The sequence below is a fragment of the Teleopsis dalmanni genome, chromosome 2 (assembly GCF_002237135.1).
Source record: "Teleopsis dalmanni isolate 2A chromosome 2, ASM223713v2, whole genome shotgun sequence".
In the NCBI taxonomy this organism is placed as follows: domain Eukaryota; kingdom Metazoa; phylum Arthropoda; class Insecta; order Diptera; family Diopsidae; genus Teleopsis; species Teleopsis dalmanni.
The window spans coordinates 77,212,144-77,233,263 of record NC_051847.1 but is presented as its reverse complement, the minus strand read 5'-3'; the positions used below and the strand labels follow the sequence as shown (position 1 = coordinate 77,233,263).

General features: G+C 30.3%; 2 protein-coding genes across 3 annotated transcripts in view; both read right to left on the bottom strand.

Moving 5' to 3' along the window:
- LOC119684854 (protein tamozhennic) overlaps positions 1-19,834 on the bottom strand; it is a 50,153-nt gene extending 30,319 nt beyond the window's left edge. Inside the window, exon 1 of one of the 2 annotated variants that reach the window (XM_038098986.1) lies at positions 19,543-19,834. The gene's annotated coding sequence lies outside the window, so the exon portion shown is untranslated. The remainder of the gene's footprint in view (positions 1-19,542) is intronic. The other variant, XM_038098985.1, reaches the window with a different exon arrangement.
- The window catches only part of LOC119684862 (cytochrome P450 9b2-like), a 286,885-nt gene that overhangs the window by 166,307 nt on the left and 99,458 nt on the right, over positions 1-21,120 (bottom strand). The gene's annotated exons all lie outside the window — the stretch shown is intronic.

The following is a 21,120-nucleotide window of genomic DNA, read 5'->3' as shown; positions in this document are numbered from 1 at the left end:
ATTAATATAGTGTATATAAACTTTAAGTTAGAAATCTAAAACTTAAGGCAAGTACACAATTGTGTCAACGAGTTTACTCACCATGATTTCGTTCGGATATATTTTTGCCATTATTATTAATATTAAATCAGTAAAATTATTTGGTTTCTTTTGTTGGTTTACAATTTTGTGCATTAGTCAAGCACTTATTTTTATAAACCAAAATATGAATTGTTTTTCTTTCGGAAATCAAACAAATAACTTAGTCTTGTGTAGTGCAATGCAAAAAGACCACTCTTCTAGCATAAAATCTATGGATTGTCATTGTTTTGCAAAATAAAAACTATTTCTCATACCCATTCTCTTTGCACTATTTCTTATTTTTTAAGAATAGTACAAAATTTTTAAAAATTGAATAAAAATTCAACTTCATTCCTTTTTTTTATTCCATATTTTACCTTCAGTAAGAAATTTAAATAGAAAAACATACAAACTGCTACTTGGAATTGCCTTTCCATCATACGAAAGGAAATTACGTAGTACAGATTTTGTTACTAGAGCATTCGAGAATACCATACTTATCAAAAAAAACTGCTATCAACAAAGAACGAGCATAGAACTATTAGCTTAAAGAATTTTTTGATTAATTGCAAAGTTTACCTAAACAATTTTTTTATAAGTTTTTCACAGGAAATACAATTGGAAGAATAAACAATTTACACATTCTGCAGCAACTCATCAAAGAAAGAACAGAGTAGTTTTTGCAACAAAATATGTAATTTTCTGGTTGTGTATATAGGAATAATATTTTCAAGTTGAAACTTTAACTCTTAACATCGTTTTATATGTAGAATGATAAGTAAAACAATTGTAAAAAAAGAAACCTTAAGATTTTTGCAGTGCTTCCCTCAACATTCATTTATTCGAATACTATTCATACTAGATCGAATAGTAGGTAGCAGAACAGTTAACTATTTTTTTTTTCACGTGTTCAACTAAATCAGAAATTGTTTAAAATCATGCGCTTTTCGGTTCATATGTTTAAACAATTTAATTCAAGAATACTTGATGCCTACCCGAAACAGTAGTATAGACAACTCACCACTTTATAAAATATCGGCCTTGCTAACAAAACACAGATTTTGTTTTAGAAACTGAACTCCATTCTTTAATCTCTTTAATCGTCCTATTTTTGTTATAATGGAATGATACCTACATTCATTGCAACGCTTCTCTAACTTATTGATGCTTTTTGGAATGATTTAGAATAGATAAAATGATTTGTCTTTGCGCTCAAAATAGGTTTGAGTTGGTGCATCTTTTTGATATCTGCAAAAAGGCAATAGTTGTGAGAAGCTAGAACTAGAGAGTCCGATTGATGGAGAAGTAAGTTGACTTGTAATTCATACAATTCAACCATCATTTTTATCGATTTATAACTGGTTTTTTTAAGTATGGTGTGAGCTAATGCAGTACCTACTTTAAAAGCAACTTAGATTATAGATAGGTTAGGTTATATCGAATGACGGGTCTAGTTAAACCTTCTACTTAAGATATGGTTTTAAAACCACATTGAAATTTTGCCAAAGCCTTAAATGTTTTTCAGAGTGAGGTCTTGGAGCTTGGGAAGATCCTCAAAATAGGAGGCCGCGAAAATGCTTACTTGCATGGTTAACTGATACAGATGCCTGCGTATCGTTGAGTTTTCCCTATCTGTATTTAATTGCTCAACACAGAAAGAATTCAACAACTGTTTGCTTGATATTAGAGGTCTTAGATGTGCTCTAATATCCCATAGGTGTTCCGATTGATTACCTAAATCACCCCGTTTGATTAGCTCGTGGCCTTGTAATGGTCAAAAATATTTCTATGACCGGAAATTCAGAGCAAAAAAAATGTTAACTACGTTGATATCGCATTCTGTGATGTACTGTAGTTAAAAACCAACCTGTAAGTAAATAGTAAGACTGATAATATATATATATTTCTATCCTATTCCTATGCAAGCTAAAATTTTGATAACTTTGAGTTATAAGTTATTGTATCCAACTTTACTTTATGGTCTTTAAAAACAATTTTATGGATTTTTGGAACATTTCTGGAACAATTGCTGATTTTTGGCGGTCAGAACGTTAAGCATCATCCACGTTTGCGTTCAAATTCAGCACACCAATGAGCAATGAATGATTTCCGTGGTGGAGAGTCTCCATAATACTTATTAAGCTAATATTTGCTGTCAACATTATTTTTAAAATAATTTTTTAAAAACACACAAAATTCGAAAATTACAAAACCTACAATCTAATAAATAACCAGAATATTATTAAATTTTGACATATATATATGTATTGATAGTCAATAGTGCTGCCATATATGTATTGTATCGGAGAGTTATTGAGTGATGCCATAATAATATCTACTTTTTTTACGCTTGTCTGCTCTCATTTGTAGGTCATATATTAGAATAGACCGTTGACATAACTATATATGCTTATACTTTATATGTACTGTATTTAATTATATTTTTATTTTAATCATTAAGGTCGTGTGCGAGTTAGGCTAAGTTGATGCAAAACCAAATGGGAGATTTTTTGGGATTTTTTGCACTGCACACATTTAGCCATTTATCAACACGTATCGACACATCACTACATTATCGGCTCATCTTCGAATTTCCCTCATTTAGAACGCAACTTAGCCTAACTCGCACACGACCTAAATAAGCAAAAATGTATATGGAAATTAATTTAATATGGATATTGAATATTATGTATGGAAAAAATATTATTTAACAAAACTTTGACATAAGTTATACGGAAATATGTTGTGAGTAGATGATAAGGCAATGCTTCTAAATACTTTTAAAGAACTTAAAATAAGTAAATATTTTTAAAATAATTATTTTAAAGATTTAAACGTTAATTAAAAATAGTTCTCAAAAAAAGAAAATATATTTTTTTCAATTATGTTAGAAAATTCAAACCCAATAAAGGTGCTTCTTAGTATGAAGCAACTCTATTTATAAAGAAATCATTAAAATTCTGTGTTGTAGAACTATGAAATTTGTTTGTGGTACTTAAAAAATAATTCTTACATATTGACAGAACTTCAATTATATTTTAAAATGTTAAAAAAGAAATTACAAATAAAAAAGTTTAAATAAATAAAACGACAACCCCGATGTTCTTAGTAAAATGCTGCAGTACTCGTACAAGGAAAAGCACAGAGAGCGTTTGTGTTTCAAAAGGAAGTGAAAAAATTATAAATTCAACAAAATAAAAACTTTACAAAAATTTAATATTTTATTTAAACGAAAGCGAATAATTTACCTCTGAATACAAAATAAGTTTGGTGAGCAGAACCGGCTAAAGTTGCATGTAAATGAACTGAGAACGACGACAAAACACAATGAATTGTTGAACTTTTGAAATAATAAACAGAATTTTCAAGGAACAATTTCTTATTTAAATTTTATTCACTGTTGACAATGCAAATTTCGCTTCGAAGGAGAGGTCAAACAGAAAGGTTGGCTTGGGATTGTTCGGTAAACAATGAAAAAAGTTGCGCTAACTTGAAGTTTTGTGCAACGTAAATAATGTTTCAGGAAGTTCTAATTTTGAAGTTTGCTTATAAAACTAACCCAACACTTCTTCAAAACTTGCTCTGTATTTGAATTAAATATTTATATTGCAGATGAAACGTGAATAAAATGAAGAAATGATATGGTTCAAATATTTTCAATGACGTCTTGTTTATTATTAATTGCTAATAATATATATAATAAATACTAAAATTATGATATTTACATAGTATATACATATACAGTCAAACTTCCATAACTCGAACTTCCATAACTTGAATTTTTTATAACTCGAACTAAATAGAGTGCAACAGGGTTTAGAGAGCAAATCACATACAATAACAAAAAAGTTTTTTAAGTCGAAGTTTCCATAAATCGAACCTTTTCCTTGCAAAATGTTATGGAAGTTATGGAAGTTTCGAGTTATGGAAGTTTGTCTGTATATATATATATATATATATATGTAGTTATGACAGGTTGCATTAAGGCCATATACAATCAATCGAATTTTTACAGAAATATTTTTAATCTTTATTGGTTTCTTATGCTATTATTGTCGTCCTCATCTTCTTCATCGACAGTTCGTAGAAAACCTAAGCCTTACGACATCCATTCTAGTGCTGTTCATATATTAGGATATTTTAAAAACCAAAGTTATTCGATCAATCCGATAACAACGAAGTTTCTCCGGAGAAACTTTTCCTATATTTAAATATTTTATATTATATTTCAACATTTTTATCAATATAATTTCTTTAATATAAATTATAAATATTGATTTATGTTTAAATATTTAAAATGCTAATTTTTTATATAGTAATATATGTATATTAAAATAAAATAAAAAAAACACACACATATAATTTTCCGCGTAAAATACCAAACACAAAAAAACAGACCTCTTCGTAGGGCTTTCTTAATGTGTGCCATCTGTTAGTAAAACACTGCAGCAAGCAACTAGTTTCAGTGCTTACTAGCCATATTTCAGAGCTATAAAGCAGAATTAATTTGACACATGCGTTATATACATTGATCTTGGTCTTCGGAGATATTTCGGAATAATAATCGAAAATTCAGATATTTGAAGACTCCGGATTCACAAAACATCCGATGGTTTATTTAACTCCGGAAACTTAATCGAACAGCACTAATCCATTCTACTTTTGCGATCATGCGCTTCGGTCTGCTGACGGCGGTTAAGAAAAAAGTACAACACAGCAGAAGTGAATCGGAAAGTTAAATTTTGAATAGCATGTAACATACTACTCAGTGAAAAAATAAACAAATTCAAGGCAAATAATCAAAGAATAGCCTAAAAAACTTTTATTAAATTATATAAATATCAATTTTTTGACTTTTTTTAATTGTTAATTACTCAGAATATCCCAATAAGAAAATATTATTAATAAATATTTCCCGATTCAGCAATTTGTTAACAAGCAAAATGATCGAGTTTACTTAAAAGATAAATAATACGTAATTTATATAACCACCTGTAGTCAAGCACTTCCTTTTGTGATGGTTTACATAACCGCGAAGGTCGATGATCGCTTTATGTTGTTTTTTTTGATGTTACCGAAGTTAATATGAATTTTCAACTGCGAGAGAGCTTCCAAAAATGCTCTGAAATCACGACAAACCAATTGTTTCAATAAGACTCATTTACATTTTTAAGTTTATTGTAGGTGCGGACTGACAACATTGTAGAGTTAAGAGAGATATCAGTGTCTGAAAGAGTCCGAGCTTTTAAAGCCGTCAATAGCATTTAATTTTTTTGTATTAATTCAATTTCAATATATTGAAATTATTTTTCAATTTATAATTCATACAATATGCTTTAATTTTATGCCTAATACATCTTTATAATTAAATAGGTTCACAAATTATGATATTTTCATTCTTATTATTTTCCTTTCCAAACACATAATAAAAGTAATCTTATTGAAAATTAGAGTATATGCGTAGTTACCCCCTACGCATATACTCTAAGCTTCTCTGCAATGAAACATATTTTCGCCCAAGCTACTTTATATTGAATTTCTACGAAAAGGGATTATACTTTTATTTCCTTATCGAAAAAGGTTTTATGGATTCCACTGCAGCGCCATATTTGCGATTTTATTATTAGCCTATCTTCATAAAATGAATATCAAGAAAAATACATTTGACTATTTAACATTTTATGTAAGATAAGCCAATTTTAAGAATTAAACATGTTAAATCACATTTAACACGTTACATTTTTTGATGTATTCAGGATTTAACGTCGAACTTACAACACATAATTGTTTCCTTAACAATCTTTTAACATAGTTTTTTATTTTTTCACAACACAAAAAAAAATATCAACAAAAATTATATTTACTTATTTAACATTTTATACTAGTGCAGCCACTTTTCAAAATGTAACATGTTAAATTATATTTTACACGTTACGTTTCACGATTTATCTCAGTTTTTACTTTAAGTTCACAATAATATTTTTCTTTATAATCTTTTAATACTAATCTTTCTTTAAAATTTGCTTAATTTTTTAGAAAAATAAACTGTCAACAAAAATATTTGAAAATTTAATATGTTAAGTCCATTTAGCATGTTAAGTTTTTCGATATATCCAAGTCTTTACTTTAGGTTTTCACCAAGCAGCAATATTCGATATCTGGGCGAAAATTAATGTAAAAGTACGAAGAAGAAATATTTATTTTGAAGTCAGAATAATAATAACTCAACACAAAATAGTGCTCTCGGGATTTGTTAAAAATCAATAAAACTTATACCTGCCAAATAGTTAGACGACGTTGACATACACTAAGTTTTGATTTGACCTAGTCTCATATGAACATGGAGTGCGCTCTCAGAATACATTATTGCATTGTGATGATGATAATCATGACGTTAATGAAATAATAAGAAAAAGCAAAAATACCAATGTAAGAAAAGTAAGCCAAAAGAGAAACAATAAAATGAGGAATTTTTTTTTTATAAAAAAGAGGAAATGCAGAAATATTAAAGAAATAGTAAATTTTTTTTCATAAAAGCTCTTTACATGTCGTACAGACTTAACATGTTGTTTACGCAGTTCCCCAACAATCAAAAAACAACAACAATAAACGATAGCAAACATTATAAATAACCTTGAGAATGACTCATTTTACGCTGTTGTTAGTAACAAAAATAACAACAAAAATAAAGACAATTGATGGCACTTAATGCACATAAAGGTGGGTGGGGAACAATATGAACGAACTGATTCAACATGAGGCAAAAAAGCAACGACAAAAACAAAAACAAATAAAAAAAAACAAAAACAAAAATAAAACGTGAAGAAAACGAAATACAAAAAATCTCGCATCGTTATGAAATGAATGAATGAATGAGTAAATGAATGAATGAATGAACTGATGTGGTGGGGTGCTTTCAACTTTAAGCTTACATTCGGCTAAAGGTTTATCAAAATATGAAAAAAAAATCTATAAAATAAAAAATTCATAGAATAATTGGACAAATCGCATGTGCGATATTTTTTTTTGTTTTTATTATTGTTTTCTTAGCCGATGAACCTTTTTGTAAGGTTCTTGCTTTTATTTTAATTTGCGGTTACTTGCACAAATATACATAAATATACATATGTACATATATTCCATACAGAAAACTTCGACAGCGCCTATAACCTCACAGTGAATTAGGCCAGTGCAGGGAAAGCAATAGCTTATTTGAATCTAAAATTAAAGTGCTGCTATATGGCACTATGTAGTATGAATCAATGGTTTTTATTTAGTAAATTACTAATTTAGTAGATTTAGTATATTTAGTAGTATTTAGAAAAAAGCTGAGGTGTTTGTTTAAATAAGAAAAAACTTTTCTAGAATATATTTTATTATAACATAAATATGTAATATGTACGTAAGTATGTATGTTATGTATACACGTATATGTACTTAGAGTTATGTACATACATATTTCAAAGCCTTAGGGTTTGACCTCCTTTCCGTATCAAAAAGCACCAAACAAAAATATTTCATTTTGATATTTGTTCTATGAGACGCTATTTCGTACTGTTTCTTTATAAAAAAAATTACAAAATAAATATTTAATTTTTTTAAGTTTATCAAACTCAACTGCAAAATATTTATATATCGTAAAAACATATTAAAAATGCAACTCTATAAACCGTTTATATATCCATTTTCAATATTAACCAATGTACCAATGTAACCGATTTAAATAATCACTTCCCTTCACAAACTACCACATCCTAGCTCATGTATATATCTTTGCAATTCCTTTCATGTTGTTTTAGATATCCTGACGTGCTACAACAACAATAACAAAAACTGAAAGATATACCCTGTACAAAAGCAACTTTAGTCAACCCACGATTTTTCGAAACTAATGTATCCAAGTAACTCAAGTCAAATAGTAGTATTTGGTCTATAAGGATTATAAAGATTTAAAAAATTCTCTGGTATGTAAACTATTGCTGCCCAAGTTATTTTATATTGGATTTCTGCGATGATGGATCGTAACTCTATTTCCTTGTCGAATGCTGTTTTTTAGTTTCCACTGAAAAGTTACTTTTGCAATCTTACTATTAGTCTTTCTTCATAAAATGTGCGCTAATCTCGTCCAATGTTTTTTTTGGTCTGAAACAAATCGATCAGACTTGCGAGTAAGTCTAATCAATTGTCATTGGAGAATTGGAATGTTTGTCTTTCTTTTGATACCATGCGCCACGGTTAATACTACAAATTTAAATCCTCTCATATAATATTTTCGTTTCCTTTAGCCAGTAATAATTCTATACATTAATACCGAATTAATTAAAAACATTCAATTTTCTCAAGTTTTAAGAACAAGATTTTAGTGAACAAACTTATGCTTACACTGGTTTGGACATGCTCTATACAACTTCAAATACCTTCAATATACACTCAGAAAAATTTGGTAGATTTAACCTGATTTTAACAAAATCTCAGTTTAAAATATTCTTACTCGACGCATCATGTTGATTCCACCATACCACATGTTGGTTTCATATCTTCTTTATCACATGAGCTAAAATTTCTCAAAAAAAAAGGATAAGACCATTTAACTAATATGTGGTTAGAACATATTTTTCTGAGTGTAGAAATATAACAAATGTACCTAAGATCACTAAAAAGTATACTCAAAACTGTATAGTATGTATTAAACTACTCCAATAATACGAACAGAAAAATTCCTAACCCTATGTAAAAGAAGAAATTCGATAATATAACAAGAGTTACATGTTGTTTAACGTGGGTACCTACCATTAAGGCTTAAGTCCACGGTACTCTACAGTTACATGTATCAAGATAATGCGCCGATGGCTCTAATGAAATTATTTATTTTGGATATAACTTCGTCCTTGGTAAGGAGTCAGATCCACTCAATGTCTGCTGATCTACGGGTCACAGCATCTGGTGATGAATAGGCAACACTACGCCGAATGATGATAAAGATATATCAATCATTTTTCCCCTGTAAGTTTGGGTATTAACTACAGCCACTACAACACTGTCAAACTCAGTTGGGTTGCTAAGCCGGCATCACAAGTTACTAACTGTGAATCTTCTGAACAACAACCAATTTGCAAGTAGGTTGAAAACGTTTCAGATTTTGAACCAACCACGAAGACTTTTAAATAGAATACCATTTTAAACATGTTAAAAGAATAAATAGAATACGAAAAATTTGACACCTTACAGGACTAAATAAACATGGAAAAATGCAAAAAAATAAGAAAACAAGCAATTGAAATAACAAACGTGTGTATAAAACATTAGTGTAAACGTTTTTAATGTTAAAACAGAAGTTGAAATAAAAAATGTTTGCCAGCTAACAGCACTTAAAAATTTGAGAGAAATAATTTTACATGAAATTTCTGTAGAGGACTGTTTAAGCATATTTAATGTCAAAACAACAAACAGATAGAGAGAAATAATTTCTTTGTTAGGCTTACAAAAGTAACATGAAACTAAATGTTATATATTAAATATCAGCAAATAGTAATAAGTACATATATGTATGTATATAGTGTGATAGCATATGAGAGTTACATCAGTTTATTTTATTTCCAAATTATTTAAATGTACAAACAGTAAATGAGCATGCAATAAAAGTTATTATTCATAATAAAATTTTATACTAAAACAAATAATAACAAATAATAACAAATAATAGCAAATAGTAGCAAATATTCAATGTAGGTATACGTGCATGAGAGCGTATGAATGTACGTATGTATGAAAATTCATGACAAGAATTTGATGATAAAAATTTATATTTCATTTTCGTACGTCAAAAGTACAATGGAAGGAAGCTTGTAAATAGACTAATACGAAGTGCATTTATTGTTGATATTTACACAATATTACTTGCATATTTTATGTAAAATATTTGTATTGGATTACCCAAAAATTTTTCCACTTGAAAATGTTTTTATGATTGATGTCCATAAATACTACAGTATCGATTGAAAAAAGGATATGGAAATTTTTATAAACACATATACAATACAATATACAACTTATTTTAGGTTGGTAAATAAATTTTCTGGTAAAAAACCAAACAAATAAAATTAAAAAATAAACATTTTGAAGGGATTTAAAGGATGTAAACTAAAACAAAATAAATAAATTTAAAAAATATTTGTGGAATTACTTTTGTAAATCCCCCATTGCCATTGATAAATCCTTTTTTCCTTTGCTCCAATGCTCCTTTTGTTTGAATTAAATGGCAACGGAAATTTGGGTTTGGTATTAAAATTATTTATTAATAAATAAAAATGATTTTATTTTTTATATTTTTTATATTATAAAAAAAAGTTAAATCAACAGGCGATTAATGGCAGGATTTAATATATATTTTTGTTTGTTTTATTACTGAACAGTTACTTGTACTTTCGTAGTTTATGGATGAAAAAACCAGCTACTGTTGGACAATTATTATTTGATAAAAAAAAAGTATTTTTAATAAAGATATCATGAGGGGAAACTAAAACAAAATAAACTGGAAAAATTATGCTACAATGGAATTTTATCATCTGCTTGAACCTCATCAACCAACAACAATGAAAAAAGGTGAACGACATGTTCATCAAGTCTGTAGCTCTGATGAGTTCAGCTGACAGACAGACGTTGATGATACAGTTGACGCATCTGCACTCAGTAGCTTCAACTGGCATTCCATATTATGTTGCAATTACTCCACTGATTGACTTTGCGCTTAATGTTGCAACAGAGGTGAATAAAAATAATATAAAAAAGTATTGTATTGCATTTTGAGGTAATTTAAAAGCTATTTATGGATACGGCGGCAGTAAATTTTGCTCCACTTTGATTCTACACTAATGTAACTACATTGATATCAATGTTGTAATAACCTGTTGTTTCTCGTATGACTAAAGGAAATAAGTATAGTCTGAAGCATCTAAGAGAATTGATGACTTAACAAACATATACATTATAACAAAACGAAAATCTAGGTTTATATAGTACAACATCAGAACATAAACAGATTAAGTATTAAAAATGACACCTTGGTAAATACCTTGGAATGTATATAGACAGCAAAACAACATGGAAATACTATATAAAGTAAAAATAAAAATAAATAAACCTAAAATATTCTACAAACAATTATATTGGCTACTGCATAAAATATCACAACTAACGAATAAACTATTATAGAAATATATATACTAAAATCGCGCATAATTACAGAAGAAAATCAATTAAAAATATCATCCAAAATCAAAGATTGAACTAAAGACTATATGCTTTCCTATCGAAAAACCAAGTGAGAATTATATGTTAAATTCTAAATGGTCCGGTGCACCAAAAAAACACGCCTACACGCTAGATAGTGTGTACTGCTTAACATTATCCAATGTATATTAAAACTGTTTACCGTGTAAGCAGTTTTTTTCGCCTCAAGTGTACACCAACCGTAAATAAACTGAATATAACTATACCATTCAAGCTGTATGGGTATATTAGAAATGCGGTAATAATGAGTACATATGAAAATTTTCATCTAAATGAGGACTGGATACCTTGTTTCAGTGAAGAAATTAACCAGATGAGACGAAAAATTGAAATATCTAAATTTTTCTTCTAGTAGTAGCTGGATGACTTATTCAATAATTTAGATAATACTATCAGCTTTAATAAATTTTAATATACAGTAGATTATCGCTAGTCCAAATTTTCGGTAATTCGGAATCCGTTGTATTTACCTGCAAGATTTCTTTATTTTAACCAACTAGAGTCAATAATACTCCCATTTTACCACATATTTCCCTTCTACAACGTATATCACCATTCTCTACCTTAACCCATTACACGATCTTACGGTCCTTTCATGTAATGTTTCTTAGATTATCCTCTTGGGCTACAATAAAAGCAACAACAATCTATTATGTATGCTAAAAATATACACAAAAGTGCTATAACAATATTGATAGAAGTTCATAAATAGATTATTCAGCGCTTATGACACTTCTGAATACGGGGCACATATAATGCAGACGACATACACTTTAATAGAAGGCACATATAATTTTTCTATGGGACAAGTAACAATATTTCATGATAAGTAGTATATTTGGAAACACTTTCTCTTTTCAAAACTTTACAACACGTATACTGGAGTAATAGACAAAGTAAGATTATATGACTCAAACTACGAAGAATGCACAAAGTGCATTCTATGCAAAAAGTAGTATGATTTATAAACTAAAAAATATGCTTAAAAAATATCGGTACAGTTATTTCTCTGTGGGTTATAAGCACTGTTATATATTATCTAGCTTACCCTATGTGCTTACATCACCTAGTATTTTTTTTTAATTGTGCAAAAGTTGTTGGGAAAGAACTCAATGATCGTGATCAATCAAGATCCACACTTGCCTGACACCTGTTTTTTCACAAGTCTGAAAGAAAAAATTACGACTACTGTTAAAATTTCGGACATCGCTTACCAAATCTCAAAAAATAGAATGTTCGAAATTTAGAAAAGAGTCAATTTGAAGCCAGTTAAGTATCAAGAGCTGATATACGAGGGAGGTTTGATAAATCAGTGACATTTTGAATAAAACAAATTTTTTTTCGGCAAATAAACATTTTATTTTTCTATATAATCACCTTTTAGCTCGATACATTTAGTCCAGCGTTTTCTAATTTTCTTATTCCCTTCAAATAATAGGTTTTCTCAAAGCTTTCAAAATACGCATTTGTTTCGGTATTGACTATTTCATTCGACTCAAATCTCTTACCGCCTAGCCATTTCCTTAGGTTTGGAAACAGAAAACAGTCGCAGGGGGGCTAAATCTGGAGGACATGCTGGATGAGGTAGCAGTTCGTATCCCAATTCCTGGATTTTGGCCACAAATGCTTAATCAGCACACGAAATTACTTTTTTCCATTTTCGTAAAAATTCACGAGGTTGTCTGCTTTGAACGGCTATTAAACACCAACTGAACGACGTAGCTTGCTCAAAATTAGAAAGTTGCCCACTGGTAGATTACAGCTGACGGCAGTACTGTTGCATTTGGAGTAACTGCGCGAGAAATTCAAAAAGTCACTGACTTATTAAACCGCCCTCGTATTAGAAAATATTTTTTTTTACTGTTTTACAGTGCTATTAATCTGCAGTGTACAATCTGCAGATTTTATTGTTAAGAGAGGTTCTATTTCCTAATCCCTCACCTCTCCTTATGCATATGTAATTGATTTTAAATTCAACATTAGAAAAAATTCTATCCTTTTTTTGGTTTTTTTTCCTGAAACAAATAACCTCGGCAATTTTAATTAGAAAATATACTGGAAAAAAGGAGTTGAAGAATGGTTAGAATTGTATAAGTATCTGAACATCTTCTAAAGTAAATTTTTAAATACAAGTGTATTGAACACAAAAATAAAATAAAATCGAATAAAGAAAAACTCATTACTTTACCATGAGCTGTAACGTCCTATAGGGCAAAATGTACTCAGACTAATGAATACTGGAGTTTATCTTGATATGCTCTTTCAGTAAACAAAAGATAACTGCAGAAAAGCACTATTTGTGCTAATCAATGGTTTTTTTTAAAAAGTTTAGACCAAGTAAAAAACTAATACAAAGTTTTTTTTCTTAAAAACAATATTGATTCATTCAGTTGTGTAATTAAAATTAACTGCATTTCCCTGGTTCAGGTATAAATGATGAAGGAGCAAATCAAAAGCAATCAAAATCTTTTAAAGTTTACGGCAATTGTTTTCATTAAGTATTTAAGTTAGAAAGAATAAAAAATTATATATACTCGTATACTCGTCGTGTGTAAATAAATATTTAGATATGTGTTGTATATACAGAAACCTTAAATATACCAAACTGCAAGTGAGGCTTTCAATGGAAGAACCCAGCAACTAACCAAGCAAAGCAACGAAATCAAACAAATGAAACATGAGAGCCTTGAGCAGAAAGAAAAAATCAGAAGGCTAAAACACTTGCAAGGAGTAAACATTGGTGGCAACAGCTGTGATGTCTTTGCCTTCGTTCTTACAGCGCCTAACAGAATAGGGTAGAACCTTCAGTGTGGAAACGCTGAAAGACAAGCAATACATATACCCATGCTATACGTATATGTATATACACTGCAAAAAAATCAATAAATGAAAAAGTAAATAAGTTTAAATCATGGTAATTAAAGGAAATGTGAATTGCTGGTGGCAAAAGTGAATGTAAGCTACTTTTTGTGTTGTAATGAAATACTCTAATGATGCCCAACAATAGAATTTCAAATTAAAATGAAAAAAGTACAGATAATTTTGCTGTTTATGATATTTTAGTGAGTGGATTAGATTCCTAAAGCACTTTGTGTGGGTTTGATAATAGCAAGTGCATTTTAAGTCACTTCTACTCTACAATTATCATATATTAACCCACACTAATGCATCGTCTCATGCATCCTCCAAATCGGATAAATTTATTTTATGCACTTTACCAAAACCAACAGAAACTAAAATCAATTTTCCATAATAGAAAATAATTTACCAATGACAGGGACAATGAAAAGTGACATTGGACGTCACTTATCCTTAATCGCACAAAGAGAGAGCGACACAGTAAATTGCATAGTAGTGTACTACACATAGAGCTGGATGCAAAATTGAAAATTGTATACTCGTTTAATATGATTTTCATTTAAGGCGCTTAATTAAATTAAACTCATTTACAATACACCCCGCCACTTCAATAGCATTTTCCAATTTCATTAAAAGCAACAACAGCTTTGTGATTATAATAACGTTGTGATGAAAGACATTTCATTATATTATGTACTTTTAAGTGATACTATATATATGAAACAATAAGATAGATTTGTATAATTGGAATAGTACAAGCGAAAAGTTTTCTCTACATTTTGTCACTAAATGCATGGATAAAATAAATAAAAAGTGAAAGAAAATATTGACTATGATGGTAACATAAATAGAATTGTTCCAAAGGGGGATGGGTGATATACAACAAAATATGTATAATTGGTAATGTTTTTGCAGTGTATTTTCTATAAATTATATTGTCGCAGATTTATCCCCTATCACCTCTCCAATAAATACGCCATTTCACTATAAGAAATGTAATTTAAAAGAGTATTGTTATAGAAAGTGAATGAAAGGAATTTGAACGGAATGGATTAGAAAATATGGAGGGAATATATTTTTGGTAGTGTTTCTACACTGTATTATCTGTAAATTATACTGTCGCGGATTTATTTCCTATTACCTCTCCAATGAATACGCCACTGCGCTATAAGCAATGTAATTTAAAAGAGTATTATTATAGAAAGAAAATGGACGGAATTAGAACGTAATGGATAAAAGAAGAATTTTTCAAATGTTTATGGATATTTTGCTTTCCATTTATATAAGCAATAATATATTTATAATTTTATTTAAAAATATTGAAATTTTTAAAGTAAGTACCTATGTCAATAGAAAATTTAATGAAACTAGTCAGTAATATAGATCAATAGTTAGTTTTGTAACCTTAAATTTTTGGAGGCTTTCTTTTTTGAGGATCTTGACGAACTTCGAGACCTCCCTCTATATAGCATCATGAGCTTTATTAAAGGTTCTGGATGGTTTTAGCCCATAGATTCTAAATAATACGGTATTACAATGGACCTATAGGCCTAAGTGGATCCCTCTGGGATCGCCGATATAACCTAACCTAACCTAGTTTTGTAACTATAATTATTTTTATAGTTTAAATACTCTACCAAAACTCTAAAACACAGTATGCAGTTCATAATTTTTTATTAATATTTATCAGAATCAATTATCTTCATGATATTTGCTGTGTTAATTAATTTGCGGTTATTATTTGAAAATTATAATTAATTTAGTAATAATATAAAGCAATTAAAATACTGTTATTATAAATAACTTATTACGGGAATAATATATAGTGAACGCCTCATTACATTAATTGCAATATCTAGTGATGTCTAACAGACATCGAATACTATAGCAGATGTTACAACATTCAAACAGAATAGAGTTTCAGGATCAGTCGGTGCCATTTATATACAAGGTGAGATGAAAAAACTGCAACAAAGTAAAACGCCATAATTTTTTCATTTTTTTTAAATTTTATTGAATGAAAGCAAAAAATGTCGGAAATAACATCAAATTTGAGAATCGGTTTAGATTTGTTCGAATTGGCCACCTTTGGCACAACTATGGCCTCAAACGGCCAATGAAACCATCACACGCTGCCGAAAGTGGCTCTGCGGTATTTTGTCCCATTCTCGGCGAAGCGCTTGCTTGAGATGATCGACACTTTGGTATTTTTTAGTTCCAACCTTGCTTTCCAAAATACCCCAGGCACAATAGTCCAACGGATTGGCATCCGGAGATTTTGGTGGCCATTGTGCGGTGGAAATGAAGCGAGGAACCTCATTTCTTAACCATTCTTGGATGGCGCGTGCTGAGTGCGATGGTGCTGAGTCCTGTTGGAATGTCCAAGGTCTGCGGCCGAAATGTTTGCGTGCCCAGGGCTTCAGAACTCCCTCCAAAATATTTTCGCGATAGATTTGCGCATTTAATTTGACACCACGGTCGATGAATACGAGCGGCGAGCGACCATCGGCTGTTATGGCGGCCCACACCATCACCATGGCCGGCTTTTGAGTTGTGATGGCCAACCGAAGTTGCAAATTTTCAGCTGACCTCTCTGGCAAGTAAACACGATCATTTTGTTTGTTTACAAACTGCTGGATAACGAATGGTTTCTCATCGGAGAAAACCAAATTCGGCAGTTCACCACTTTCGGCCAAGCGAAACAACTCTTTAGCTTTTTCGAGTCTAACTTTTTTTTGCGCATCAGTAAGATCTTGCACTTTTTGGAACTTGAATGGCTTTAGTCCAAGCTCATTTTTCAATATTTGCCGAATGGCATATTGCGATATGTTCAGCTCACGAGCCATTTTTCGTCCACTGCGACGCGGATTTCGTTCAATTCGCTTTTTCACTTTTCGAACCATTTCTGCCGATGTTGCTGTTTTTTTTCGTCCACTTCCTTGACGTCGGGCTACGCTACCAGTATCATGGTAACGAGCGATGGTACGAGACACAAAACATTTATTCACTTCTAAATGCTGGAGGGCTCTAACGATAGCCACTTGTGGTTTTCCAGCCAAATGCAAAGCAATCACACTATCACGCTTGAATTCCATCACAAATAACTTTTTTTTTGAAAAATTCCCACCAAAATGCTTTTGTGCGCTTGTAAACAATATAATGAGCTGTCACTAGAATAAATCTGACAGCTGTGGGACGAGCGGTTTAGAAATGACAGCAGTCTGAAGTTGGTTGCAGTTTTTTCATCTCACCTTGTACCTAGGTAACCGAATTTCTCTAACAATAAGGACAATAGCAGAGACCATAGTCTTACAAAATGATTATCTGCCATTAAAACTTAATACCACAGTGCTTAACATACATATCAAAATAACGCAACTATAAACGGAGCAACTCGTCAAGTACAAGAACCAAGCGCCGTTTACAATACCTAAAAGGGATTACACTAGCATATCTCTACGGGTTATAACGACAAAATAAACGTTCCTTTAAAACATTTTAAAATTCCAAGGAATTCCAGCTGTTCAAATCGAAGCTATTTGTTTGGATATAGTTTCCTCCTTAGGAGGGAAAATGGCCCATCTAATATCTGTACTGTTCATTGGAACATGCAGTGTTGGAACATGCAACATTAAATAAAAGTAATAAAATACAGTCATTCTACCGGAGTAACTTTAGGTTTTAATCACAGTCATTACGATATTCCAATTAAAGACATTAATCTTAATTAGTCAGGACAGCGAAATTGTGGGCCCTGCTCCCATAAATAAAATTTAATCAAATCTTTATAATCAAAACAGTATCGAGTGCTACATATTGGTCGCCTCTTACGACTGGCAAGTCTTATCTCGGGAAACCCCTTTCTGGCAAGGCTGTTAGGTACAGTACGTGCAATACAGTTCGGGAGGAAGCATTACTTAGAATATAAAACCAGATTAATCATTCTAATAGTAATTGATATCAATCGAAAGTATGTACAACTCATGGTGCCGAAACCGTCGGCCAGAGAAGCGATAAAAATACTTAGCTATCCGCGAAGCACCCTAAGCTGGATGACCTCATTGATTACTGATCATGGAAACTTCAGGTATCACCTCAAAAAGACAAATCTTGTTAAGGAGGACACTTGCGGACTATGCCTAAAAGAAAAGAAGACAGCGGTGCATATATTGTGTCAATATTCAGCACTGGCAAGCAGGAGGGTGACTGTCTCGGGACACCATTGGATTGGTATTGACTTGGCAGCAAACCTGAAGCGGAAACCACTCTAGCTTTAAATCAACAACGAATTTCGAGAATCGAAGGACAAAAAACAACTCAAGTCGTGTCGTAGTCTACTTCGACTAATCTTTCATTTCAGTGGGGCCACTTGCTGGATGGTGTGCTGTCCCAACATCCCACAATATATATATCTACAACTTATGGGTACATAGTTTTTGAGTGAACACATTATCATTATGGCAAAAGACATTTCTTCGAAAATTTAATAATTAATACTTAAATACCTGCTCTTTATAACTCGATACTGAATGTTTCCCGCCAAAAATCGAAACGTTCTATTACTTTATGTTATTTTTGTCACTTTTTATTCCTTTAAAAATGACCTACTTATTATTTTTATACGACATTTTGAACTTTTGTTTTTTGGCTTATTATATAAAAATTTAATATAATTTAATTAATAAAAGTAGCTTTAAGTTATTCTATTTTACAATCCAATACTTTACTTACTGAGAATATTAAAATACAAATTAAACCCCATTTGCTCAAACAGTTGTTCTTAATGAAATACTCATTGCAAAATTCTCATTAAATAATTTAACTTAGGGAATCCCCTTTTTCTATTCTAACAATTTTTAACGACAATTCCAACTAAGAAAACTGATAAAATGATTTCAACTGAATTTACAAAAACACTAAATAACACAAACAAAAAATTATTAAGAATTTATTAATATTAAATTGCAAAACTTAATTGCAATTGTGTGTGTGAGTTGTGTGTGTGGCTTATGAAAAATAGGGAATAAATCCCATCGATTTTCAGCAGCATTGGCACTTTTTCAAATGGTGCACAAGCACCCAGAATTTAATATGAAACCGGCAAATCACTTGACCGTTAGCAAGCAGGCAGGCAGGCAGGCAGGCAGGCAGGCAGGCAGGCTGCTCTAGATTTTATTTTAAGCAACGTAAGATTTGCACTGTTTACAGTTCGAAATTAAAAAATAGAATAGGAAAAAGGTGAATATACGCAATCTCAGCAAAAATAACAAAAATAATAAAAAAACAAAAATAATAAAAAAACAAAAACAGGAATAAAATTTTTGTTTCACTTACATCGAACATTAGAATATATTTCCACTTAAAGTATTAAACGCGGCACAGCTTAATTTTCGCGTGTATGCATTTCCTCACATTTGTTGGAGGTGGTGTGGTGTGGTGTGGAGGTAGTGAGGTGGTATTTAGGGTGGTCGGGAATATGCGGGCTCTTCTTTTTGCGGAGGTGGTCGATTTATTTTTAGCCAATGCTCACTTGTTCCGTGAGTTTCGCGTTGCTTAAAATTTCTTTATTTAACTTTTTTTATATTAAATTTTTAATAGGACTAATAGCTTCAGAATTTTTCAAAATATTCACATCACAACAAAAACACTAAAATTTAGTACAATTCACTTTATTTTTATTTTTAGCAGCTTTATTGCGTTATATATTTGTGTAATAAATTGCAATCACTTCAAAAATATATGCACTCTCACGATTTAAATACTTTGTATATTTTACAAAAAATTTTTCCAAATATTTTTAATGTGTTAAAATTGATTATATATTAATTAGAAACGATTAATTTTTAATATGTATATATATGATTTTTAATAATTATTATTTTGCACTATGCGATTACGTACAACCGTTTTCATTTATGTTTCTGCCGTAATACTGATTTCTGTCAAAATTTACTCTCTAATTGATGATGTCAAATATTTTTGTATAATAAAAGAGTTGCCAACACATTTTTGTAACACAAAGCACAAATTGTACACAAACAACGAGGAAGTGCTAGTTGAAGTTCCTCATAATAGAGTAATGAAATTACTTTATTAGGCTTTTTCTTTTGTAAACATTTCGCAAAAGAACAACATAAAATAAGCACTACTTTAATGGCAACTCTGGAAGAATTGGAAATATTGTTTCGCTTATGTATGTAAAACACGTAATAATATTTAAAATTACAGATTCGAAAATGAGTAATAATAATTCCTTGTAATTATGGATAAAAATATTTTATTTTTTACATGATTGTGAATAAAATTTTATTTTCAGACTTTTTCAATGTTAACAGAAAGAAGTAGTAAATTAAAAAGAATTAAGTATTATTGGTCAAGTATTTGCTGACAGTTAGGTGGAAATTTTGTACGTACTTCTAAAAACAGTTCACAATATACGAACTTTTAGTCTTGCCAACCATGCAATTTCTGAAACACAACAAATATGTTATTGTCAATTTAGATTTTAAGTAAAATTGCATAATTTTTGTGTGTTTTATGAATTTTTGAATCAATAAATAATAATAATAATAAATGCGATTTGAGCTGCTTATTAGTTAAGTAGTTTCAAAAAAGTTGGTCTAATTAAGCCCGCTGTGTTGTTTCATATATTATTTTTAAAACAAGCGGTTGTTTTTTATGATATTCTTACAAAAGAAAAGGACTATTAAGACCTATTATATTTAAAAAACATACTCTTTTTCATAAAGTTGAAGATGACTGACAAGCTATCGATTGTGAAGAAGTCATTCGTTAATTACTTATTAAGGAATTTATAATTTCTGTTTATTATGTTCATAACAAAATGCAATACATGAATAAATACAAAACACAAACTTTTAATATAAGCAAATAGTTATAATACAATTGCAA